The sequence below is a fragment of the Apodemus sylvaticus genome, chromosome 23 (genome assembly GCF_947179515.1).
Source record: "Apodemus sylvaticus chromosome 23, mApoSyl1.1, whole genome shotgun sequence".
Lineage (NCBI taxonomy): Eukaryota > Metazoa > Chordata > Mammalia > Rodentia > Muridae > Apodemus > Apodemus sylvaticus.
Genome location: NC_067494.1, coordinates 18,751,552 through 18,778,316, shown reverse-complemented (window position 1 = coordinate 18,778,316; position 26,765 = coordinate 18,751,552). Strand labels below are relative to the sequence as shown.

General features: G+C 46.1%; 1 pseudogene; it reads right to left on the bottom strand.

Moving 5' to 3' along the window:
• Positions 1-21,219: 21,219 nt before the first annotated feature.
• Positions 21,220-21,910, bottom strand: LOC127674131 (GTPase ERas-like; annotated as a pseudogene).
• Between the last annotated feature and the right edge of the window lie 4,855 nt (positions 21,911-26,765).

The following is a 26,765-nucleotide window of genomic DNA, read 5'->3' as shown; positions in this document are numbered from 1 at the left end:
AAAACCATGGAGTTTTTTTTTATCTTAAACATCATCTGAAATCATTTAGGACAGTAACCTATGTGATTTACTACAGTTATGTATTTCATTGTAAAGGTGTCGATTTGTCACGAGTTGTTGCTTAGATCTTCCTGGTGTACTTTATATTTTAAACTATGTGTATCTCCTTACTATGAGCACTCCAAAGGAGTTATCAACCCGGTGTGGTGGCTCATGTTTATAACCTCAAAACTTGGGAGGCTGAGGCCAACCTAGGCTACACTGTTCGTTCTAGACCATATGCAGACCCTGTCACAAACACTAACAAAAGAAGTATTAAAGCGATTGAAGTGATAGAGGTAGAACACTCGGGGTCCACAAGCCCCTCAGGTTTTAAACGCTGGGCTCAGGCAGCCCAGCATTTACAGGGGATTTTTGTTTGTTTGCTTTAACATTTACTGCAATTCCACCAATGATTCAGAGAGAACCCTGAAACAAGGCCCAGGGCCCATCAGGAAACTTGCCTTCCTAATCAGGTGGACAAGAACCGAGGACTTTGTGTATAAGAAGATGGGCCGGAGAGACTGCTCAACAGTTAAGAGTACTGACTGCTCTTCCAGAGGTCCTAAGTTCAAATCCCAGTAACCACATGGTGGCTCACAACCATCTGTAATGGGATCTGATGCCCTCCTCTTCTGGTGTGTCTGAAGACAGTGACAGTGTAATCATATACATAAGATAAATAAATCCTGCTTCCTATCCCCAAGAAACTCTATCATCTAAGCCACAGCAGCCAGAAGAGGCAGAGATAATTGGGGAGTCTGCACCTGCATCTGCCTGTTCATACATTACAGGCTGTGGGTTCAGTTGATTGAAATGAATCCTATTGTCAATCGTGGAAAACTAAAGATCCCCTCTGGGTAAATTGACTGGATCCTCTCTGAGCACTGTAGCGCAGTTAGAGCAAATATAGGGGAGCAGAAGTCCTTACTCCGGGCAGCTTCAGTGAGCATCCTCTCTACCAGAAAGTGTAGCAAGCTGATTCTGGGAATGAAGATAAAATGACCAGACTGCCTCTGAAAACTGATTGATCATCCTAGTAGCTCACTGCCGCCACCTCCTGGAGATCGTTGGCATTTGTATGAGACAGAAATAACATCTCAATGTAAAATATAAGAATAAAAAGTTGAATTAGGAACAGCCAGACTGACTTCCAGAGTGGTTGTACCAACTTGCAATCCCACCTGCAGTGAAGGAGTGTTCCTCTTTCTCCACATCCTCGCCAGCACCTGTTTTCTCCTGACTTTTTGATCTTAGCCATTCTGACTGATGTGAGGTGAAATCTCAGGGTTGTTTTGATTTGCATTTCCCTGATGACTAAGGATGTTGAACATTTCTTTAGGTGCTTCTCAGCCATTCGATATTCCTCAGTTGAAAATTCTTTTTTTAGCTCTGTACCCCTGAGGCGGTTCCTCAGAAAACTGTGAATGGGACATAGCCGTGCTTTTTGATGAGTTTTTGTTTTTGTTTTTGTTTGTTTGTTTGTTTGTTTGTTTGGTTAGTTTGGTTTTTTTGTTTTTAAACAAATCCTATTGCCATTCTCATAACTGGCAATTAATATTGACACAAACAATAACATCTATCATGTTAAAATATTATATTTTGTGGTTAAAATGCTACATTCTTTTTTTTTATTTCATTTTGAAAGAAAAACTGTTAACTGCCCAGAGTCCCACTCTGCTCCCTCAACTTCTGCAGTTTTATAAGATTTTTTTTCACATAAGATAAATTACAAGGAAAAAAAAGCAATATTTCTACTTACTAATTTTTTTTTTTTATTTTTGGTTTTTTTTGAGACAGAGTTTCTCTGTGTAGCCCTGGCTGTCCTGGAACTCACTCTGTAGACCAGGCTGGCCTCAGACTCAGAAATCCACCTGCCTCTGCCTCCTAAGTGCTGGAATTAAAGGCGTGTGCCACCACCTCCTGGCTGAAACTAATTATTATAATGCACACTGCAGGTGTTCTATTTGGTGTTGTTTTTTATTTGTTTTGATAAGTTCTTCCTATGCAGCCCAGAATGGACTCAGACTCTATGTTCTCCTGTGTCAAGCTCCTGAATGCTGGATTGCAGGTCTCTGTTACCGTTCCCAGCAGAAAACAAATTTTTCTGGTTGTTGGCATTAAGTGTGTGTTTGTATGTGTGTGTGTGTGTGTGTGTGTGTGCAAGAGACGTGGACGAAAGTGTGGCGGTCAGAGGGTGACTTCCGGGAGCTGGCACGCTCCTTGTACTGGGCAGGACTCAGGGACTGAACATGGCTCCTCTCCAGGGCTGGCATTTGTCAGCACGCACTGCCTGTCATTGTGGCCCCATCATGAACTAAGGTTTTGTTTGTTTGCTTTTGCTCTTGTTGTTCTATTTATTTGTTTTGAATGCCTATCATGAGAAACAAGGAAGAAAATGGGGACTAGGCATATTGGGGACACCAATTGGGGGCACATTAGAGCACCATGCTCTCTATAAAAGTGATTTCTGTGTTTAAGCATCTGTGCCATTTGTAGGAGACAGAAATATATCTCAATGTAAAATATAAGCATAAAACCTTGAATTAGGAACCGCCAGACTGACTTCCAGAGTGGTTGCACCAACTTGCAATCTAACCTGCAGTGGAGGAGTGTTCTGCTTTCCCCACATGCTCACCAGCACCTGTTTTCTCCTGACTTTTTGATCTTAGCCATTCTGACTGGTGTTAGGTGAAATCTCAGGGTTGTTTTGATTTGCATTTCCCTGATGACTAAGGATGTTGAACATTTTTTTAGGTGCTTCTCAGCCATTCTATATTCCTCAGGTGAAAATTCTTTGTTTAGATCTGTATCCCTGAGGCAGTTCCTCAGAAAACTGGGAATGGGACATAGCAGTGCTTTTTGATGAGTTTTTGTTTTTGTTTTTGTTTCTGTTTTGGTTGATTGGTTGGTTGGTTTGTTTTTTTTTTTGCATTTAAATAAATCCTATTGCCATTCTCATAACTGGCAATTAATATTGACACAAACAATAACATCTATCATGTTAAAATATTATATTTTGTGGTTAAAATGCTACATTCTTTTTTTATTTCATTTGGAAAGAAAAACAGTTAACTGCCCAGAGTCCCATTCTGCTCCCTCAACTTCTGCAGTTTCAGAAGACATTTTTCTCATAAGATAAATTACAAGGAAAAAAAAGCAACATTTCTACTTACTAATTTTTTTTTTTTTTGGTTTGTTTTGAGACAGAGTTTCTCTGTGTAGCCCTGTCCTGGAACTCACTCTGTAGACCAGGCTGGCCTCAAACTCAGAAATTCACCTGCCTCTGCCTCCTAAGTGTTGGGATTAAAGGCATGTGCCACCACCTCCTGGCTGAAACTAATTATTATAATGCACACTGCAGGTGTTCTATTTGTTGGTGTTTTTTATTTGTTTTGATAAGTTCTTACTATGCAGCCCAGAATGGACTCAGACTCTATGTTCTCCTGTCTCAAGCTCCTGAATGCTGGATTGCAAGTCTGTGTTACCGTTCCCAGCAGAAAAAAAATTTTTCTGGTTGTTGGCTTTGAGTGTGTGTGTGTGTGTGTGTGTGTGTGTGTGTGTGTGTTTGTGTGCAAGAGATGTGGAAGCAAGGGTGGCAGCCAGAGGATGACTTCCAGGAGCTGGGGTGCTCCTTGTACCTGACAGGACACAGGGACTGAATGTGGCTCGTCTCCAGGGCTGGCGTCTGTCAGCGCGCACTGCCTGTCTTTGTGGCCCCATCATGAACTAAGGTTTTGTTTGTTTGCTTTTGCTGTTGTTGTTCTATTTATTTGTTTTGAATGCACATCATGAGAAACAAGGAAGAAAATGGGGACTAAGCATATTGGGGACACCAATTGGGGGCACATTAGAGCACCATGCTCTCTATAAAAGTGATTTCTGTTTTTAAGCATCTTTGCCATTTGTAGGAGACAGAAATACATCTCAATGTAAAATATAAGCATAAAACGTTGAATTAGGAACCGCCAGACTGACTTCCAGAGTGGTTGTTCCAACTTGCAATCCCACCTGCAGTGGAGGAGTGTTCCTCTTTCTCCACATCCTTGCCAGCACCTGTTTTCTCCTGACTTTTTGATCTTAGCCATTCTGACTGGTGTGAGGTGAAATCTCAGGGTTGTTTTGATTTGCATTTCCCTGATGACTAAGGATGTTGAACATTTCTTTAGCTGCTTCTCAGCCATTTGATATTCCTCAGGTGAAAATTCTTTGTTTAGCTCTGTACCTCTGAGGCGGTTCCTCAGAAACTCACATGGTGGCTCACAACCATTTCTAAGGAGATCTGACTCCCTCCTCTGTAGTGTCTGAAGACAGCTACAGTGTACTTACATATAATAAATAAAATCTTAAAAAAAAAACCCAAAAACTTAAGCATTCTTGTTTTGATTGACAGGAAATAACCTGGATCTGAGCATCAGAAGAAAGGGTAGGCGTGGCAGCACGGGCCATTCAAGGAGCACTCAGGAGGTAAGGGCAGGACATCAGTGCTACACAAATAAACCCTGTCTCAGAACCTTTCTCAATTACTGCTCTCCTACCCCAAGCCCCAACAAGAGAAATGGATTTTTAGCAGTTTAGCCTTATCAGTGTGGTTTATGTCAAGATTTAGATGCCTTCTGGATCATTTGGCTTTAAGAGGCATAATAAAGGCTCCCATTTCACGGCCTTATTGTGTGGATGACAAGATATTTTCAAATATATTGTCAGGTTGCCATGCCTTTTCTATTTTATTGTTATTTGCAGGTGGTCAGACAGGCAGATCCCAGGCTCCGGACTCACAGCTCGGAGTGTACACACACCCACACAAAAGGTCCTGCCAGCTCAGCCTGTGTGCTTTGTTAAGGCAACCCTGTCACTTCCATCTGGAGAGTAAGGAGGTCATTATCCAGAGGGGACTATGAAGCACCAGGAAACAGGACTGTGGGGAGTTGCATTGTCACAGAAGGAGGCAGTGAGAGGAGCCCCCAGCACCCAGCAGTCAGCCAGCCTTTGAGAAGGAAAGAACTGAAGGGCTGGCCTTATCTCTGTGATTCTAGGAAAGAATGCTCCCCAGAGACTTCAGCCTGCAGAAGTCCCCACTGGGGCTCAGTAAGGCCACAAACAGCTCTCAAGGTCTGGTGGTTCTTTGAAAGTCTTGGGGACAAAGTGTATCATGGTCTGGACAGAGATCTGCTGACTAGAGAGAGATGGACAGATCAGAGCTGTGGAAACCAGGCAGGGGCTCTGGAGACTTGAAGATCTAATCTGTGTCTAGAGGCCCTTTGAAGAGTAACTAGGTCCCCCAAGTTACTAATGTTTACCCCAAGGAACTGGCATAACTGGGGCTCACTTCAGGTATTCACTTCAGGTAAGTGGGTCCTGAAGATAGAACTCAGGTCATCAGGATTGGTGACCCTCACTTCTACCTGCTGACCATTTTACTGGTCCCACCCTTTTTCAACTCTATGTGAGTCTGGGCATGGTAGTAGACACCTACAGTGCTAGCACTCAGGAGGCAGTGGCAGGGGAATCTCTGCAAATGAGGCTAGCCTGGTCTACACAGTGAGTTACAGGTCAACCAGTCTGAGAATCTGATGCCCATAAAATTCTCTAAGCTTTTCATGGGGAATCTGTTATGCAGAAAGAATATGGGTGAGAAGAGGGCTCGGGGCTTGAAGATCCTGGCAAGAACTCAGTGGGTTGGGGACGGGGTGGGGTGGGGGGCTAGGGGGGATGGGGGTTGAATCCTTATACATGGCTGGTGAAGATGCAAATTAGTTCTCATTGTCCCTGCATGAAGACAGGGTCTCAACCTAGAGGTGAGGCGGAGGCAGGGTAACCTTGAATTTCAGATACCCCTGTCTCAATATTCCAAGTTCTGGGATTATAAGTGTGTGCCACCGTGATCTACTTTTCTTGTTTGTGTTTCACGTGTTTTTCCTTGTTGTAGAGTTGGGCCGGGTGGTCTCACTCTGTAGCCCAGGCTGGCATCAAACCCAACTTCTTTAGTCTCCTACATGCTGGAATCAGTCACGAACCAACCATCCTATCTGTGTTGGGTTTAATCAGTCTCGCTCTGTGGTGCTGACCAGTCTCAGATTTCCAACAATCTCCTGCCTCAGTTTCCTTAAGTCCTGGGGTTTCTGTACCCAGCTTTTCTGTACATCAGAAACTGTGGCTTTCGAAGCACTCTTGGTACAGGATGAACAGGACCCCCTTCCCCTTCCTCTCCATCTCTGTTCTCCACAGACCGTTCTGCTTTGAACTCTCTCTGTGTCCCACATGACCTTACATTTTTAATTCTGCTTTAGATTTCCAAGATGCCAGGGTGGCCAGCCTGCACTGGTGAGGTCAACCGGCTGTTGGTTATTGTCCTTACGACACACTCAGATCTCAGATGAGGAGTAAAGAAAAAGGGACTCCTCTTTTCTTAGAGATACAAGTTCTACAAAAAATTAAGGAGAAAAATAAACCTTCCTGTTAAACTCTGGCATTCTACCTGGGTGGGGTGAACACAGCACTTTGTAATACACACACGCAAGTGCATGCGCACTTGTGCACGCGCGCGCGCGCGCGCGCGCACACACACACACACACACACACATCTTCACTCAGTGAAAAAGGCCTCAGTTGCTGAGCTCACCTCTCTGTGGTTCCTTTGGACAGCTGTGAAGCGACTCCTTGTGGGCTCTGTGCAGACTCTCCGTTTCCTGGAGAGTTCATCTTGGCAGTGCAGACACCTCTGCATACACAAGGAGAGCAAACCTTTACTAACCTGCTGCCATCAAACCACCCTCTAGGACCAGAACCTGGATCTCTCACCTGACAGTACAACTCACTGCCTGTGGGAACCTGAGCAAGGGAAACCCTAATCCTTCCTGGATAACAGGACCTGCCTGACAGGTTACTAAATGCGTTAACACAAGCAAAGTTTTCACTGCAGGGCAGAAATAACTGTTACTATTGCTTTTGTTTGTACTAAGTTAGTTCTGGACATAAACACTGAAATCAAACCAACTGATGAAGTGGCTGACTGACTTGACTGGCTGACACGGAACACTTTTACTGAAGGATTCAAAGCAAATCACCATAGAAGAGGAAGCGACGCTTCACAAACTCAGTTGAATTCAGTCACACTTAGAAGGATGTGACCGCACAAATGGAGGCCCACAGTGTGTGTCCCTCGCTTTACCACCTAATTTGCGACTCAGCATTAGGAGTCCAGCTTAAGGCAACCCTATTGACATCTGACTCAAACCTAGGGTGGGCTATCTTAAAATGTCTGATAATCCTTGACTGCCTGTGTTGGCAGTAACGGTCTTGGAAACACCATGTTATGCAGTGGGGCTGGGGGAGCTGGTGCTCTGGGACAGCTGTAGATTCAATTCCAAGCAAAACAAAGCAAAGCAGATCTGTGGTGACAGGGTTAACACAGGAATGCTCTCTGGACAAGGCAACTAGTGTGTCAGTGACCAAGCACGAGATTGCCACTGTCCAAGACCCTCACACAGAGATGAAACTGATCCTAGATGGGACTACAGAAATGAAGGCTGATTGCATTTTTATATAAGCTACTTTTGTTTTAAGATTTCCAAGAAAGAGTAACTTGCCCAAAGACCACAGTTACAAGTTTAAGAACAAGTTATGATGAAATCAGCATGTTTTAAAGTGTACCTCTCTCTTGAATTCAGGATTAAGAGAGGTGATGTTTAAATCTTTTATTCTAAGACTTGTAATAAACTCAAGTTATGGACAAGTTAAATTTCACCTGGGGGGGTAGTAATGCAGGCTCGGTAACACTAGCACTTGGGAGTCTGAGGAAGGAAGACAAGGAGTTCGAGATTTTCCTCAGGTGCACCGAGAATCCAGATCTAGACTGTACAGAAACTACAGAATGAGACAGTTTAAACTAGTTTAAACAAAATCCCCAAACAGACAAAATCCTAGCAAGATGTGTACATTTAAAGTCACCCATTAGACCAGGGGCTCTCGGCCTTCCTAACGCTGAAACCCTTTCATACAGTTCCTCATGCTGTGGCCATCCATCTCAAACAAAAATAGTTTTGCTGCTTCATAACTGTAATTTTGCTACTGTTATGAATCATGATGTAAATATTGGCTATCTGACCCCCTAAGGGAGTGTGGCCCTCAGGCTGTGAACCATTGCCTTAGGGGCTGGAGAGATGGCTCAGTGGTTATAATCAGCCACACCAGGCAGTTTGCAGCCAGCTGAAACTAACTCCAGGAGATCTGACATCCTCTCCTGGCCTCTGTGGGCACACACATGCACATGTGCGCTGACAGAAGAAGTACCTGTCTCTCCAGCGAGAACTCCTTTGGCTATGTCACCATTTCTTTGCTCAGTGGTTTTCTAGAAAGAGAAAGAAACCAATATAAGAATTTTAAAGGGACGTTCCTAGTGGTAGAGTGCTCACTGGGTAGCTGTGAGGGCCTAGGTTTGATCGCTAAGCTGGGAGGTGACTGGAAAGGAAATAAAGTCAGACCCAGCAGGGCCCAGGCCTGCAGTCCCCAGCCCTTGGGAAATAGGCAGGCATTATATGATCAAGGTCAAGGTCAGCGAGGCCAGCCTGAGGGCCCTGCCTCCCACAACAGAAGAGTGCTAGAAAGGCCACGCCAGAACCTTATTGGCTGCCTCAGTCCTCCTGGTTCTTCTCATAATCTCTTCAAGTTGCGGCAAAAAAAGCACACAGAAGGCTGATGAGATACACAAAGCACCCCAGCCTGGCACATGCCAGCGATAAACAAAACAGTAGCAGATTATTAAAACGTGGAGAAAATATAATTCACTGTTCTTCGTCCTAATTGGAGTTGTTAATAGAGGTTGGAACCATTTTAACTGCTGTGATAGGACAACTTGCTTTGGGGAAGGAGGAAATTCTGGCAGCTTTCTTGGAATTAATACAGAGGGCCATTTCTTGGGCAAGGGTAGGACATTTTGTTCCTGACCTTTTGTTCTCGGCTTCAGGCAACTCGAGACCCAGGAAGGAGGCAGAACCATGTGGTTGTGGTTCTGACCCCTGCCCAGGCCCTACATTCTTCCTCTACAGGCACACCTGCTCTTCTTTCTGGAAATGCTTCTCCCATTCCTGCAGATCCCTCTCTGCCTCCTCCCGGACTTGGGCTTCCTCTTCTTTCTGGAAACAGATCACTACTACTGCTGATGCCCAGTCTGGCAACCCTGCTCCCCACACCTTTCTCAGCACCTGCCCACCTTTGCAAACCCCTCTCCTGCTTAGCAGCCCTGACCTTCTGAGAGGGAACCCCGGTGGAGCTGCTGCCAGCTTGGGTAGCCCACACCCGCTCTGCACCCCATTAATCTGGGCACAGCCCTGGCTGGGCTGGGGCAGGGCGCACACCTGCTTCTGCAGGCGCTCCACCTCCTCCCTCTCCAACTGTTCCCGCTCCTCCTCTGCCAGCAGCAGCACCAGCTCCTCCTTCTCTGGCTCCTGCTCTGCTTCCAGCCTGCAGGCTTCTTCTTCCTGATGACTTCCCTCCTCAGCCACCCTTCCAGACAACTCCTCTATCTTTTGTCTGGAAAAGACAAGAAGGAAGGCACTTCTTTGAAGAGAGGCCAGGTCTAGCAAGGGCAGCAGGTCAAAGCCCCGGAGGAAGCCACAGTCTACCATGGCTATGGAACCTTTGCTGCTCCATGCCCCAACGCCCTACGGCTTCATTTTTGTCAGAAGCAGCGATCAAACAATGATATTTGGGGGGTGGCTTGCTTTTCCAGAGAGTCTACAATTCATTTTTAAAGGGGGAGACTTGAATATCTGAACATAGATTATTTTTAGCAATTACCATGAATGTTAAGTAATTACACCCGAATAAGAAATCTAACACAAAATACCATGTGAAGGGAATTTTGCCTCTGTATCCCCATATTCAGGCTCTACATGTATGCTTGGTGCCTGCAGAGTCCAGCTCAGGGCCTCTGGAGGAACAGTCAGTGCTCTTAACTGCTAAGCCATCTCCAGAACCAAAACAACCTTTTAAAATGAGATTAATAATGTCTGTATCAGGTCAGGAGGAAGTTGGGCAATATAAGCTCCTTGTGGACTGAAGGGTGTGCATGGCCAAGATGGTGGCCCCCAGCAGGCCTGAGGGTCGCCAGATCTGTCAGGAACAACTGCTAACACTAGCCTTACCAGGCCCAGGTTCAGCACATCATCACAGTTAGTGTTAACTACCAACTGGACAACTAGACAGTCCGGGACCTGAGATGGGAGTGTGGCAGTTGAGGGACTGAGGGACTGTCTCGATCAGACTGGAATGTGGGCCTGTCTGTGAGGGACTGTCTTGGCTGTTAACCGTGTAACAGAGCCCAGGCAGCTGCAGGCAGTGCTTGCTGTCTATGAAGGCTAGCAATGCATGAGCCAGTGAGTGAGCCTGCGAGGTGAGCACATTCCTCAGTGGGTGCAGCTTGGGGGCGGGGGCTTCTTGAGTTGCTACCCTGGCTTTCCTCACAGACAGACTCGTGCCAAGCATAAGCCAAATGAGCTGATTCCTCCTCTACATTGCTTTAGGTCAGAGTGTTATAACAGGCTGTAACCAGAACACTGTCTGTCTGTCCGTCTGTCTGTCCATGCCCATGGCTGTGGTGTTTTGAGCAGTGGCCCCCAGACGCCAATCCTGAGCCGCCCTTTGTCCTTGTCTTCTGGCCCAGGCTCTCTTCCAAGTCCATGCCTCCCCTGCCCGGTGCTCCCCAGCCCGCATCCTCCCTGCCGCCCGGCTCAGGCAAAGCTCCTTCAGCTCAGGCCCACTCCTAGGCTCCTGGCAACATCTGCCCTGGCAAGAGAGAAGGGAAGGCGGAGCCTGAGAAAAAAAGACCACAAGAAGAAAGTAGCCAGAGAGCCCCCAATAAAGGGCAGGGCGCCATTAGTGAAGGTGGAGGAGGTCACAGTGGAAGAGGGGACATCCACGAAGCCACCTGACCCTGGTAAGAATGGACCAGCCTGTGCTGGGGTGCGGGCCAGTGCTGGGGTGCAGTCCGGTGCTCTGTGCTTGCCCTGCCCACGAAGGGTTTTATTTAACTCCTTTTTCATTACTGGGTATTGGAAATTCATATTCTCATTCTTTCTCTTCCTCGGATGGTGCTTTTGGCAGAAGAAACCTTATGTGCAGGAAAGGCGGGTCCTTAGCCAGAATAAGTCTCTACTCCAGGAAGGACAAAGTGTTGTCCTTTCCACGAGGGAAGTGGTCCGACATAGTCATGTCACGGTCACCCCAGGGAATAGCGCCATATCTGGGGCTCAGCACCTAGTTTCTGCTGTTGGCAGTTCTGGTGCATCACAGCAGCTGCAGCTCAGAAAACAGCTGACTATCCACAGAACAGACTGCTGTCTGCTTGATTGCTGAACTCCTCCTCAGCTGAAGTAACCTTTGATGAGCGTTTACAGGGGACACAACACACTTCTCTTCCCTGGATGTCTTTCTAACCAATTCTCCAGTCATGCTTTTTCCAAGGCCCTCACCCTCCGGCTAGTCCAGTGGGCTACTGCTCATGAGTCAGTAACTAGTTGAGAAACTAACTGGCCATTTCCCCTTCTAACAAAATGTGCCCTACCTGAAGTTCCTCCCACTGTGAAGAGGGCCCCTTACCAGTGTCTTTCAGAGTTGTCCCCTGTAAGGCTGCAGCTGCCCACTTCTGGGTGGTGCCTGCATAACGTGCAGAGCCATCAGTAATCAGGCCCCAGTCTTTCTGCCCCCAGTCAGCCAGTCATAGGGAACACCACCTAGGCTACAGGCACATGCAGGCAGCAGAAGGCATTATAACAGAAGAAACCATAGGCATATGCGCAGCCTCTTCATGTGACTTGCTTGTGTGTTCAGTATCTGCACATATGGATCAGTGTGTGTGTGTGTGTGTGTGTATGTGTGTGTGTGTGTCTGTATATACCTGCTCAGAGCATTCAGAGAACAGAAAAGGCTACTTAAAATGGATGTGACTACTTGATTAGCTAAAACTTCCCCCAACCCCTAAACATTTTCCTATCCGCGTTGATATGTTGCTATTTATTCAGAAGAAAATTTGATTTTAAACATAGTTCTGGGGATGTGGCTCAGATGACAGAGTGTTTGCCTGGCACAGACAAGCCCTGGGCTCCATATTCAACATCAGTAAACCAAGGATGGCAAAGGACTGTACTCTCCACATGCTGGAGGGGAGCGGGAGGGACCAGGCTCCAGGCCTTCTCAGGCAGCAGGGCCAGTCTGAGGGAGATTTACCTCTCCAGCTCCTCCTTCTCCTTCCTCTCCCTCTCCTTCTTCTCCCTTTGCTCTCTGGCCAGGCGCCTCTTCTCAGCCAGCAGCCTCCTAGGCTCTTCGGGGTCGGTGGTGCCTGCAGAAGTCTTAGGAACAACACTGGCACTCACGGTGGACGATGGTGCTGTGTCCAGAGCTGGAGAAGGGGCCGGGGTTGGACTGAGGGCCGAGGCTAGGGCAGCTGTACAAATAGGTACAAGGAGAGAACCAAGTGGAATGAAATGAAAATCCAAGGAACAGAACAACCACTGGCGTGCCCCACACCCCAGGCCTGGGGTCCATCGTTCTCAAAGAGAAGGGAGCACACACCGCAGTGTGTTCTCACGGTTCCACTATATTCTTCTGTAGCCAAGCAACGATAACAAAACTGCATGTGTGAGACATCCAACCCAGCTCACACTCTGTCACCAAGTCTTCTTTTATAGCAGTTACATCAGTTAGCACTATCTACCAAGTGGCAGGGTCTGTGGGAAGCCTGACTCTGAACAGAATGAAGGCAAGGTTCTCCATTTGCCTTTTATTGTAAGTATCTCTATGCTTTGGTAACTTAGTTAACCACAGCATCAAAGCCTTTTAATGGGCATCATTAGCACCCAGGCCACACCCGGGACTCAGGCTGGGCAGGTGGCATCCAATGGAGAGGCTCCTTTCATTTATTCTGATTAAGGTTTAAAATACCCCTGCCACTGTCCCTATTTGGACACAGGATTTTGGTGTAGTTGGGGCTTGTTCAGAGCCAGTTCGCGATCTTCCTGCTCCAGGTGCCTGACTTGGGATCACAGGTGTGCACCGCTATAACTTTGCTAAGTGTCATCTTTTCTCAAAGGTGTGGTGGCACACACCTTTAATCTCAGCACTTGGGAGACAGCCTGAGTACAAGGTGAGACTGTGTCTCAAAAGAATCTACCCAGAGCTCTCAGGAGACCCTAGACACAAGGAAGCAAGAGCCTTGACAGGGACAGGCAGGCTCGCTGCCACATATCTGTCCCCAAGAGTGCTTTGGGAAGATGCTCTTCACCTGTGTTTAGAGATTTAGTAGGATGAGTTAGTGCATTCACAATACAGAGTGGTGCGGGAGAGAGAAAGAGAAGAGAGGAAGGAAGGGAGAAAGAGAAGAGAGGAGAGGAGAGAGGGAGAAGGGGAAGAGAAAGAATGAGCATATGAATTTCCAATACCCAGTAATGAAAAAGGAGTTAAATAAAACCCTTCGTGGGCAGGGCAAGCACAGAGCACCTGACCGCACCCCAGCACCAACCCGCACCCCAGCACAGGCTGGTCCCTTCTTACCGGGGTCAGGTGGCTTCGCGGCTGTCCCCTCTTCCACTGTGACCTCCTCCACCTTCACTTATGGCGCCCTGCCCTTTATTGGGGGCTCACTGGCTACTTTCTTCTCGGGGTCTTTTTTCTCAGGCTCTGCCTTCCCTTCTCTATTGCAAGGGCAGATGTTGCCAGGAGCCAAGGAGTGGGCCTGAGCAGAAGGCTCTTTGCCTGAGCAGGGCGGCAGGGAGGACGCAGGCCGGGGAGCACCGGGCAGGTGAGGCATGGACTTGGAAGGGAGCCTGGGCCAGAAGACAAGTACAATGGGCGGCTCAGGATTGGCTTCCCGGAGCCCAGAACACCCATGTGTACAACCAACCTGACGATCCGATAGGAGTGTTTTTCTGTTTGTGGTCAATGTGGAAAAGGAGCCACTAAGGAGACCCAGTTCAAAGATCCTTTGGCTAAAAGACAGCAGTTGATTCGCCAGGGTGGACCTTCCCACGCACCTCCACCACACTCACCAAAGGCCGGCCGGGGCCGGTGACCTCGCTTTGAGATTAGTAGGAGACAGAGTCCTGCGGGCACCGGGGGAAAACATGGAAGGGAAGGTGCTCTCTTTCCTGCTCTCTTTTATGGCTCTGGCTTCAGAGAAACTCAAGAATTAGAATTTTCATATTAATGGCATCCAATGACAAACTAAAGACCATCTAGTGTTTTTAAGAACTTAAGACAATTTCTAAACTATGTTAAATATCTACTCCAGTGCAGGACAAGGCCCCTTCAGCTAACAACTGAACAGTGTATAATTGAGTCAATACAGATGACAGGAATAAAGTAGATCTGATGGATGATTTGATTTGTTTTGTCAAAAAGTATTTGAAGGAAGTCAAGGGAAGGGGGAAATGATGTTATTATATTATAATCTCAAAAAAATTAATAAACGACAAAAAAAGTGTAAACTATTTAAAAGTGCCTTTGTGTTCTATCTGGACATTACCTGGAATTACTTTGCCTTGTCTCTCCTTTTGTTTTACATTTTGTAATTTTTCTTTTTGCCACGCTGAGGATTAAGCCCCAGGCTTCATACCAACAAGTGCCCTACCACTGAGCCACACTACCAGTCCATTTAAAAGGACCTTTAAGCACATGTCCTACTTTTCTGTTCTTTAGCAGCTTTCTTCTGCTTTGGAAAATACCTTCCCTCAGCCATTCACATGTCTGTTATTTCAGAGACACGGTCCCATTTGTGTGGCGTTTGTAGATAAGTCCTTACATAAGGGCCCCTTTCTCCCCAAGGAAATGGGCCAGGGGGAGGAAGTGTAGGCCACCCTTTCCTAGAGAGTTCCAACAGTGAGCAGGCACCAGGTCTCCCCGATGCCTGCCCAGCACTCAGCCAGAGATCTGGACAAACTTACGAAGACAAGACCAAAGATGGGTTCCGAGGTTCAGATGTCACTAGGGAAGAGTGGGGAGGGATCAGAAGGGAGAAAGAGGGAGCCTAGTGCTTGAAGAGTCTCAAGCAGAGGGAGGGATGGGGGGGGGGGAAGGTGGGACAGAGGGAGGAACAGAGGGAGGGGGAGGAGGGAGATGGGAGGACAGAGGATGGAGGGACCAAAGGCTGGAAAGAGAGGGAAAATGAGAAAGATCTGAGACTCTGACCTGTTATGGGCAGCAGGGTGGCTGGCTGGGCACCTCTGGCTACGCCAGTACTAGGGAACAAGGGACAGGCAGATGTCACCCAGCCAGGGCTGCCAGTGAACAGTTGCAATGCCCCCTTTCTCCTTCTCTTCTGAGTTCCTCTAACTGCTTCTCCCAGCTTCTGGAGCAATGTGACCCTAGCTGACCTGCTGAGCTGCAAGTGACTGAGGGCATAACAGATCTTCCCATGGTGCTGGGCCAGGTCTGGATCAATCCAGCTGCATGGCCACCCTCCGCCCCAGCTGACTCCTCAAAGGCGGTTGGGGCCTTGAAGGACAGGTGTAGTCTCTGGGAGGTAAAAGCTGCAGCCCATGGCTTCCCTGCCGAGTGGGGTTTAGAGAAGCCCTTATGCCTACAACTAGGGAGGAGGGCCCACCTTCCTACCCAAGAGATATGCTGAGGTACCAAGGTGAGTCCTGTCTTCTTCTCTTAAAACATTTTTTATTCGATATATTTTTTATTTACATTCCAAATGATTTCCCCTTTTCTAGACCCCCACTCCCCGGAAGTCCCCTAAGCCCACTTATCTCCCCCTGTCCTCCCACCCACCCCATCCCACTTCCCCGATCTTGTTTTGCTGAATACTGCTTCACAGAGTCTTTCCAGAACAAGGGGGGAAAACGTTTTAAAACACACATTTATTTATTTCCTTATTTGTTTATTCCTCCGTGAGTGCATGCTTGTGTTGGGTGAAGGACAACTTGGGAAAGTCAGGGTTGGTTTTCTCCTTCTAGCAGGATGGCTCTGAGGATGGAACTGGGATCATCGGGCTTGCCATCAAGTCCACCTAGAGTGAGTGTGAGTGTGCGTGCATGTGTGTGTCTGTGTCTGTGTATGCGCGCGTGCATATGTGTGCATGTGCATGTATGCATGTCTGTGCGTGCCTGTGCACGTGCGTTTATAGAGACAGAGTCTCTGGCTGTTCTGGAACTTACTATGTAGACCAGGATGGCTTTGAACTTACAGAGATCTACCTGCCTCTGTCTCCCCAGAGTTGCAATTGAGGGTGTGTGACATGTAAAAACATTCTGATGTGGCATAAATAAGATCAAGGAGAGCCGACTGGGAACTCAGAAAAAGAAACGCAATGTGAGGCACTTGGGGCTACCTTTGCCCATCTGGGTTTCCTGGGTCAGGGCTCAGGGAATGGGCCTTTGACTGTCTTCATCAAGCTGACAGTGAACTGGCAATGGCCATGGGAACCCAAACTGGGGCTCTGTCCTTCTCTTTCCAATTCTTCTGTTGCCTTACATCCAGCTGCTGGTCTAGGCATGGCACGTACAGAGGCACTCCCGGGGTTTCCATGCTGATGTGAGTTAATGGGTGGTGACTGCTACCATCATCCCTCCTCGGAACCCTTTCCACACTCACACTGCTGAGTGCACACAAGCGCTCGAGGCTACAGGGACTTTACAGTATCTGAAAAGGAACCAACTGGGCCGCTCAGATTTCCTGATTTTAAAGCTACAGTTGAAGCAGCATGGTACGGGCATGTAGACCAATCAGATAGAATAGAGTCTAGAAACCATAGAGCCTGGGGACTCTCAACCAGGGAAGGACAGTCTTCAGCAGCCAGTACCGAGGATGTGCGATATTTACATGAAAAACTGTGAAACTGGACTCTACCTTTAAACAACAAACATGAACTCAAAATGGATGAGTCTTAAAAGTGTAAAAAGGGTCTAATATCCAGAAAAGTTTCCTATTATGGGACCTGTTACTAAATTATGGACCCAAAGCACAGGCAACAATACAAAAACTGACACATGAACATCAAACAAAAATTTCTATAGGCCAAAAGCCACGAAGGACTGAACAGGCAACCTATATCTATATGGCCCGGAGCCATTATCTAGAATAAACACATAACTCCCACAATGCAACATTTTGTTACTGGACTTAAAAGTGGCCTGAGCTGGTGATGGGGCTCAGTGCAAAAGCACTTGCATGTGCAAGGCCCTGAACTGGATCACGGTGACACACACACACATGCAGACACAGAAGTCTGTAGTAAACATCTTTCCAAACGCTTACCAATTGCCACAGTCTACAACACATGTGCCATGCCACTGAAATGCAAACCCAAACCGTGAGACAGCACTCAAGTTTAGTAAGCTGGGTATTATAAAACCAACACAGAAAATAAAGTGTTGGCATGGAGACACTGGAATCCTCATGCCTGATTGATAGGGATGCAAAATGGTACAGTCACGAGGCAGAACACTTTGGCAGTTCTTTGTCGACTCGGCCCTTCCTCAACCGTTTCTTCTCCTTGTATTTTCAGATAGGGTCTCCTGCTGAACCTGGAGTTTGGCATGTCAGCTGGCCAGCCGGCCAACAAGCCAGTGGACCTACCCGTCTATACCCCGATGCTAAAGTTACAGCCATGAGGCCAGGCTCACCTTTCATGTTCATGTCTGAATTCCTCACACTTGCACATCAAGCAATTTCCACACTGAACCATATCCCCAGTCTGTACTCACTGTCTAAATATTAAATATTCAGTCCATCGATACCATTAACTACTTTCCAGACATTCAATATAGTTAATCAGTACCGCTTCCACAGTGTAGGTATCAGCATCAGTTTTCTGATGGTAGCATGCCAAAAGGAAAACAAAGGACTAATTCATCAAGGTCTAGAGTTCTGGGAAAGTAATTGTGTGCTAAGCTTGCATTTTGGCTAAGCTTGAGTTTTGAAGTCTGTAATCCACTTCTAGTTAACTGCTTTTGTTAAATGAAGTATGTCAACCGAGAACATGGTTTTTGTGCCTAAAAGCTCACCGTGAGAAAGACTAAGGACTGCACACTCGGATCTGGAACACCCAGACAGCTAATAGACTTTGCATTACCTTAAACCCATGTCCAAGCAGACTTCTCTGGTGAAAACTTCACAGCAGAAGGAAAGAACAGATTCCTAAAGGTTGTCCTCTAACCTCTACAGGGAGTTACAGCATGTAACCACTCCATATACTTATGCAAATAAGTGATTTTTTTTTCTGCCAAGACTTATGACTTGTCTAGTTTCAGGTTTTTAGAAACTTTAACAGTCAGATATAGGTTCCACATCATGGGGTGGACCTTAGTTCCAATTAAAAGGGGATTAGTTACTCCCATATCATTTGTGCCAGAACTGCACAAGTAGTTCTTTTTTTTTTTTTTTTTTACTTTTTTTTTATTAGATATATTCTTTATTTACATTTCAAATGTCCCCTTTCTTGGTTCCCTGTCCCCAAAACTCTCATAATCCATCTCCCCTCTCCCTGTTCCCCAATCAGCCCTCTACCACTTCCCTGTTCCAGCATTCCCCCACACTGCAGCATCAAGCCTTTCCAGGACCAAGGGCCTCTTCTCCCTTTGATGTCCAACAAGGCCAAGTGAATGATTTTTTTTAAAGAAATAAAGGATGAACTAGATTCCTTTGAGGTTCAAGGTTCTTGTTTAATAGATATTCATTTTATTTGATTTTTCAAAATCTGAAATGCCACAATAAATTATCATAAGTGGAAAGATCCAAATGGAAATTTGGGAATTTCCTAAAAATAGAAAAATTTCCAAGGAGAAATATTGATTGTAAAGTTGCCAACCTTACTACTATACCAAAGAATTTTGCAGTAATGTTTTATAACTAATCAGTTAGTGAATTTTTGTTTTTAGTGTCTGTATACCAACTACACAAGATTGTAGATAACCTGAGTTCCATGAGACCCTGTCTCTAAAATTTTTCAGCCTAGACCATGAAGTGACCACAAATATTAACAAAACCTAATAATTTTTCTTAGAATATGATACACCTCAAGATTGACCTTATGAGAATAATCCTATAATTTAAAAAAGGCCACCAGGGCCGGTGGCACACGCCTTTAATCCCAGCACTTGGGAGGCAGAGGCAGGCAGATTTCTGAGTTCGAGGCCTGCCTGGTCTACAGAGTGAGTTCCAGGACAACCAGGGCTACACAGAGAAACCCTGTCTCGAAAAAAAACAAAACATAAAAGGTCACCAGGCTAGGAATATGACTCAGTGGTAGAGCACATGCCTAACATGTTCTAGGCCCTAGATTCACTCCCCAGCATAGAAATGTGTGTGTGTCAATCTCTCTCCACACACTTAGAGACAAAATCTATAGGGGTTATCATAAACACTCGAGAACCAGTGATTTACTAAGACCTGTCATCTATGTGTTAGACATGCACTAAGGTTAGCTAGAGTAGCAGAACTTTTTAAATGAATCTATGTGTCAGTATGTACAGTCATGTATACATATATGCCCATGTATTTGGAATATATATTTTTATTTATATATATTTATATATATATAGTATTTTATCAGAATGGCTTACAGGCTGTGGTCCGCCTAGTTCAGCAATGACTGGATATGAACAGAAAGTCCCAGAATCCAGAACTTGGTCAGTCCACAAGGCTGGATGTCTCAGCTGGTCTTCAGTAGATGCTGGAATCCTGAAGGAGTGGGCTGTAATGCCAGGGAAGGAACGGGCTTGCCAGCAAAGCAAAGAAAGCAGGCAACGAGCAAAAGCTTCCCTCTTCCGAGTCCTTATCAAGGCTTCCAGAAGAAGGTATGACCCGATTTAAAGGCATGTGTATTCCTACCTCAAGATTTGGGTTAGAAGTGGATCTTCCTACGTCAAACTAAGCAGTTCCTCAGTGCTGTGCCCTCCGTTTTTAATTTAAGTCCAGATGTAGTCAAGTTGACAACCAAGACTAGCTATCACAAGAGGGTTAGAAAACAAAACAAACATGTCTGCTTTTGAAACTCAAAATCGGGACTGGAGAGATGGCTCAGAGGTTAAGAGCACTGACTGCTCTTCCAGAGGTCCTGAGTGAAATTCCCACCAACCACATGGTGGCTCACAGCAATCTGTAATGAGATCTGATGCCCTCTCCTGGTGTGTCTGAAGACAGCAACAGTGTACTCATACATAAAAATAAATAAATCTTTAAAAAAAAGAAAGAAAGAAAAAAGAAAGAAAGAAACTGAAAATCTAGCTTGCAGGGATGAGGGTAACTCCCAGAACAAAGGGTGGGAGAGAAGCAGGACTGCCCGAGCACGCGCCCCTGGCTGAGGCAGCAAGAACTAGCTGGAGGAAGGAAGGTTAAAGTCTACACAACCCCCCATTACAGCTACTTAATTCTGGGTCGGGAAAACCAGCTCCCAGATCTAGGTCACGGTGGTAGGAGACACACGCATTTGCAGAAGGGTGCACAAGAAGTGAAAGTGTGTGGTAAGGTCTAGGGCCGCGCTCTTTATTCTTATGACATCTCTGAGCATGGTGGTACATTCCATCACCTCTGTTCTAGAGAGGCACAGTGTATCCTGCCTCAGGCACACTTCCATGAACTCAAAGCCAGCCTGACCTAAACAGCAAATAGTAGGTTAGCCAGGGAAGGAAACAAACCAGGGGTGTGCTTCAGTTTATGTTTATTCTTAAATTAAGACAAATTTTCAATGTAAGTTAAAATGTGGACAACTTCCCCAATTAATTCATAATCCTTTGGTATTACTTAAAGAAGAAATAAAAGACTAAAAACAAGCAAAGAAAAACTCCATGAACCATGGGAATAAATATAAAAGTGGAAAAAAGTCATCTTAACAGAATAATCAGAAAATTATGAACTCATCTATAGCCTTGAAAATAGTTAAAAGTGAAAATTACTGAAATTAAAGGGCATACATAGCCAGGTGGTGGTGTCACACATCTTTTTTTTTTTTTTTTTTTTTTTTTTTTTTTTTTTTTTTTTTTTTAGCTTTGAATGCTGAGAACGTTTATTTAATTTTGCATAGAGTTTCACAGAACACAGCCAACAAGGGACACTCATCACCAAATGACAATAAAAAAAATGTCCGTGGAAACTTACTTGGTGGGTGGGTGGGTGGGGGAATCTTATGACTAGAGAACTGTCACCTTAACAGGAGACAAGGGTTAATTGGCTTAACTAAGATCCTCAGGCTACAAAGCAGCCACAGCTACAGATGGTTTTGTGGTGTCTGATCTTCCTGCTTGAGGCAGCCCCAGCCTCCTGGGCCTCTGAATCTCACGGTCACAAGGGCAAAGGCTTCCCACACTTTGCTGCCTCTTGGCTGAGGTCTTCACTAAGGGGACTCCCACCTTGGGAGCAAGGACTGTGGTGGCGGCTGCAGCATGAACATCTCCAGCAGTGCTCACCAGGTCACACGTGATGCCCACTAGCACCAGAGGCTGCGGTGAGGCTTCCACGTGGACCATATCTGCTGCAGCTGGTCTAGCGACGAGGGGTCATCAAGAGCAAAGACGCCCAGCAGGCCATCACCAACTGCCAAGCACGGTCCTGCAGAGCCCGCCTGGTATCCTGGCCCGCTGTATCCAGCACATTTAGTATGTAGCCTCCTCTGTAGTCCAGGGCTGCTGCTTTCCAGTAAGAATCCTGGATAGTGGGCTCATGGTCTTTGACGAAGCAGTGGTGAGTCATTAGGATCCTGAGAGCTTTTTCACCAACACCGCTTGTACCAACCACCACAGCAGACTTGAACTCCAGTAGCTGCCTGACAGCATCTATCTCTGCATTGTGCCCAAGCCTCATGGCTTTCCTCTGGGGAGCTGGTGCATTGCTGGCTGGAGCTCAGGTCCAAGATGCTAAACTTGGTCAGCCAAGCCATTCCCCAGCACCTCAAGGAAGTGGTGTAAACAGCCACTTTAAGAGTGTTTAAGAGTGCGCTGGGAATGGGAAATCAGGTGAGACTGGCTGTGTTCCCAGGAGAACAGTCTGCTGAGGGGCAGCAGGCTGATCTGCGGTGTCACACATCTTTAGTTCTTTAGTTCTCAAGAGGCAGAGACAGAGGGTTCTCTGTGAATTCAAGGCCTGCCTGGTCTCAGAGCAAGTTCTAGGACAGCCAGGGCTACACAGAGAAATACTGTCTTGAAAAATGACCAAACAAACAAACCAAAAAACTGGAATAATGTGCAAGCCATTTCTCAACATTGTTTTGTTACATACACGATCACCAAGGAAATGTGATTATTATTTGTTTTGTGGATGAAACATTTTCAGGATTGAAAGCAGGGTTAAAAAACTAATTGTAAACCCACACAAAGCTTTAATCCCAGAACTTAGGAGGCAGAGGCAGAGGCAGAGTGATCTCTGAATTTGAGGCCAGCCTGCTCTACATAGTGAGTTCCAGGACAGTCAGAGCTGACAGTGAGACCCTGTTTAAAAAAAACAAAAACAAAAAACAAAAACCTCAATAATAAAATTTGTTGTGTTAGTATCTGGCTCATCAATATTTTAATTCCACTGTAGACTGTTTTTTTAAGTACTGTGTGTACAGTGATTCATTTTTGAGACTTTTCTTGTATAGCATTCTAGTCTGGAACCCACTGTGGAGACCAACATGGCTCTGAGTGCCGCGCCTGCCACACCCTCTTAGTACTGGAGATTGAACCCAGGGTTTTGTATATGCTAGGTACACACCCAGCCAACTGAATTCTCCCACCAGCCAGTGTCACTGTTCCCTTAATACAGGAAAGAAAAGTGTGACTTTGCAGTATGTCTTCCTGCTTCGATGGAAAAGTATCCCAGGACTACGGAGCCCAGGAACCACAGGGCTCTGAGAGGAAGCATCTTCAGCAAGAGTTGCCTCAGCTCCCAGGGAGGGTATCCCCAGCGGAGCTCAGAGCTCAGCTCCTTCCTTGATTCTTGGTTTCTTCCAGTGAGAAAGTCATGCTAACTAGGCGGCAAATCTCATAAAAGAGATTTGTTGGGGAGACAGATCCAGTAGGAAAAGGGGTGCATCCAGCATGGGTGGCTGCCTCTGTGCCCCTGAGTGGACAACAGGGAACTGGACAAAGGACAAGGCTCAGACAGGGTTTCTTAGGAGGCTGAACTTTTCAGGGCAGAGATCTCCAGAGTGAGGGATTGGTGGGACGTCCTGTTCAATGATTGGTGGGGCTTGTGGGAAGCTCAGGGATTGATGGGTTTTTTTCACCCCCTCTTCCCTGCATCAGATCCTTGGATTAGAATGGAAAGACCATCCTGGCTGGCTGAGGCTCTGTGGCTGAGCTGCTTAGGGAGGTTAGAGAAGAGGCACTGCCACCATGGACAGCCGCTGGAGTGGGACCTCAAGACTGAAAAGGAGTTGTTGCTGTTTTAACAGGTGCCCCCAATCTGACAGATCCCCCAGCAAGCCAAATTCTGTGCATTTGTTCCCACTCAGGAAGAGATCACGGAAGTGGTGCATGGATCGCTGCGTTGGCCACAAGAGGAAATGCTCATCATTGGAAAACATGTCCGTTCACATGCCTGAAACTTGTCCTACTTAATTTCGGTCGTTTATGATTTAGTTACAGGAATCCAGCTGGCAACTGTCTGGCACATACACTGAAAAACTGCAGCAAAAACATAAAGTCGCCGGGAGAAACATAATTTACTTCCCATTTGTCTTGGATCTAAATTAAGACCGGCTCATTACCTACTGGTGGCATGGCATGCTTCATAATCCAAGTTTGATGACTCATGTCTGTGCTTCCAGCTCTGCAAAAGCTGAGGCAGGAGGATCGAGTGAAAGGCCTACTTATGCTACACAACAAGACTCTGTATCAACATACATGTACACATAGACACAAGGGGAGGGGACTACTAACAAAGTCAATAGTGACGAGATACTAATCAATTAGTAAATATACACAGTATTGGGGAAGTCTGATAATAACAAACGCATATATTATCCGTGTGGAATAATGGCTCAGTCACTTGAAGGTGCTTGTATTAGGTTGATATATATTTTCTTCACATAGTGGTTTTGTACCCTAAGCCATCTTGTGATCCATCATCTCACAGAGTCCATGAACAGGGTTAAAAAGTCCATGCCATGTTATCAGTGTTTGTGTTGACAAAGTTGCATCCTAGGTAACAAGCTGAAATTTGTGACATGTCTTAATTATGATTCTAGGCAGAGATACTCGGAAATATTAGTGATATTTGTGACGCTAACAAGTAGAAGACAATCTTTTTAGATATAGCCCAGGCTAGTCTCTAGTTTGTAGTTGAAGCTGACCTTGAAGGTATACTTCAATCTTCACCTTCAGAGCACTGGGACTATAGTTTTATGTGGCGGGGATTCAGACCCAAAGTGCCACACACAGTAGGGCAGCACCCTACCAAGCAAGCCACATTCCAGCCCCAAAGTCAAAATGTGTTTGGTTTGGGGGCAAGGGTTTTTTTTTTTTCCTGAGATAGGGTTTCTCTGTGTAGTTCTGGGCTGTCCTGGAACTCACTCTGTAGACCAGGCTGGCCTTGAACTCAGAAATCTGCCCGCCTCTGCCTCCCGAGTGCTGGGATTACAGGTGTGCAACACCACGCCTGGCTTTTTTTTTTTTTTCTAAGAATATTTCTTTGTGTAGTACTGGCTGTTTCGGAACTCACTCTATAGACCAGGCTGGCCTGGAACTCAGATCTGCTTGCTTCTGCAAGTGTCTCAAATCTGGGATCAAAGGTGTGCACCAACACTGCCTGGAACCAGATGTTTTAATAAATAAATAATCACAGTATTTACAGTTCTACATCAGAATTATTTAAAATGCAATAATTCATTGTGTACACATGCAATTTCAGCCCTTAAGAGGCTGAAGCAGGAAGATCATGAGTTTAGTACTAGCATATGTTACATACTGAGGTCCCTGAATCAAAAAGCAAAAGAAGGTGCTGGAGAGATGGCTCAGTGGTTAAGAGCACTCACTGCTCCCCCAAAGGTCCTGAGTTCAAATCCCAGCACCCACATGGTAGCTCACAACACACCCTCTTCTGGTGTGTCTGAAGACAGCTACAGTGTACTTACATATAATGAATAAATAATTTTTTTCTTTGTTTTTTTTCGAGACAGGGTTTCTCTGTATAGCCCTGGCTGTCCTGGAACTCACTCTGTAGACCAGACTTGCCTCGAACTCAGAAAACCTCCTGCCTCTGCCTCCCAAGTACTAGGATTAAATGCATGTGCCACCACCACCCAGCTTAAGTAAATCCTTAAAAAAAAAAAGGCAATAGAGAGAGACAGCCTTGATAGGACAGTTCTGTAGTTCCAGCCCTTAAGAGGATGAGCCAGGAAGATTGCCAAGAGTTTAAAGTTCGTTTTGCCTACACAAGCTCCATGCTAGCCTAGGCTACCAAGAAAGACCTCCTCTACCTCACATGAAATAAAACAAAAACAAAAAAGAAAATGACCTAAATAGAATTAATTGGGTTACTTTTTAAAATAACACATGCTTAGCATTTATTCATCCATATGTATGTGCGTGTCTACCTGTGTGTGTCTGCCTGTGTGTGTCTGCCTGTGTGTGTTTGCCTGTGCCTGTCTACCTGTGCAGGCATGTGGCACCTGTGGGTGTGAGCTGGGGTTGGAGTTGGATCCCTGCAGAGGCGGCGTCAGATCCCCTGGAGCTGGAGCTACAGGCAGTTGTGAGTTGTGCACTGTGGGTGCTGGAACCAAACTTAGGACCTCCGGAAGAGCAGCAAGTTCCCTTAACCACCGAGGCATGCTCAGTCCCAAAGGTTAGCATCTTTCCTCGAGTTTATTACCAGATCAGCTTCTAGATCTCATTTGCACGCCTACATCATAGTCACTTTCTAGACATCAGCCCTAAAGAGAGAACCTGTCATTTCAGCTCTTTGCACTCACAGGCTTGTGTATCCCTGTCCAGTGTACACAACATTGCAGAAGTGACTAGATGCTATTTTACAGGTAAGAATGTAAAATTCTGTGGGTTCTGTGCCCGCACATAGAACACTTGCACTGGTACTGGGGAGGTCAGCTGCCCTGTCACAGGGCAAGTCTGTGGATAGCTCAAAGTGACAGAGAACTTAGGCCCGCTGATAGCTTTCTCTCCATCAAACCTCCAGATGATTGAACAACTGTTTGTCTCCTTCCTTAACACTGAGCAAGGCCAGGCGGTGGTGGCGCATGCCTGTAATCCCAGCATTCTGGGAGCCAGAGGCAAGCAGATTTCTGAGTTCGAGGCCAGCCTGGTCTACAAAGTGAGTTTTCCAGGAAAGCCAGGGCTATACAGAGAAACCCTGTCTCAAAAAAACCAAATCCAAAAAACCAAAAATCTAACAAATACAAGAAAACAATGAGTGAGAGTTTCTATCCAAAACTACCTAGGTAGGCTGGTTTTAGATTCTTAACCCACAGAAACCAGAAGATAGTAAGCTGCTGTGTTTGGGGAGTAATTTGTGATGAGGCTACAGAGCCCAGCATGTTATTTCACTAACTTGCTGTGACATTCTAAAGAAGAAATGTTCCCTCCATAGCCTCGAGTATTTGAACACTTGGTTCCAAGTTAGTTATTATCTTAGGCTTTCCATTGCTACAATGAAACACCATGACCAAAAAGCAAGTTGGGGAGTCAAGGGTTTATTTAGCTTACACTTCTGCATCACAGCCCATCATGGGAGGAAGTCAGGACAGGACCGGCACCTGGAGACAGGAGCTGATGCAGAGGCCATGGAGGGGTGCTGCTTAC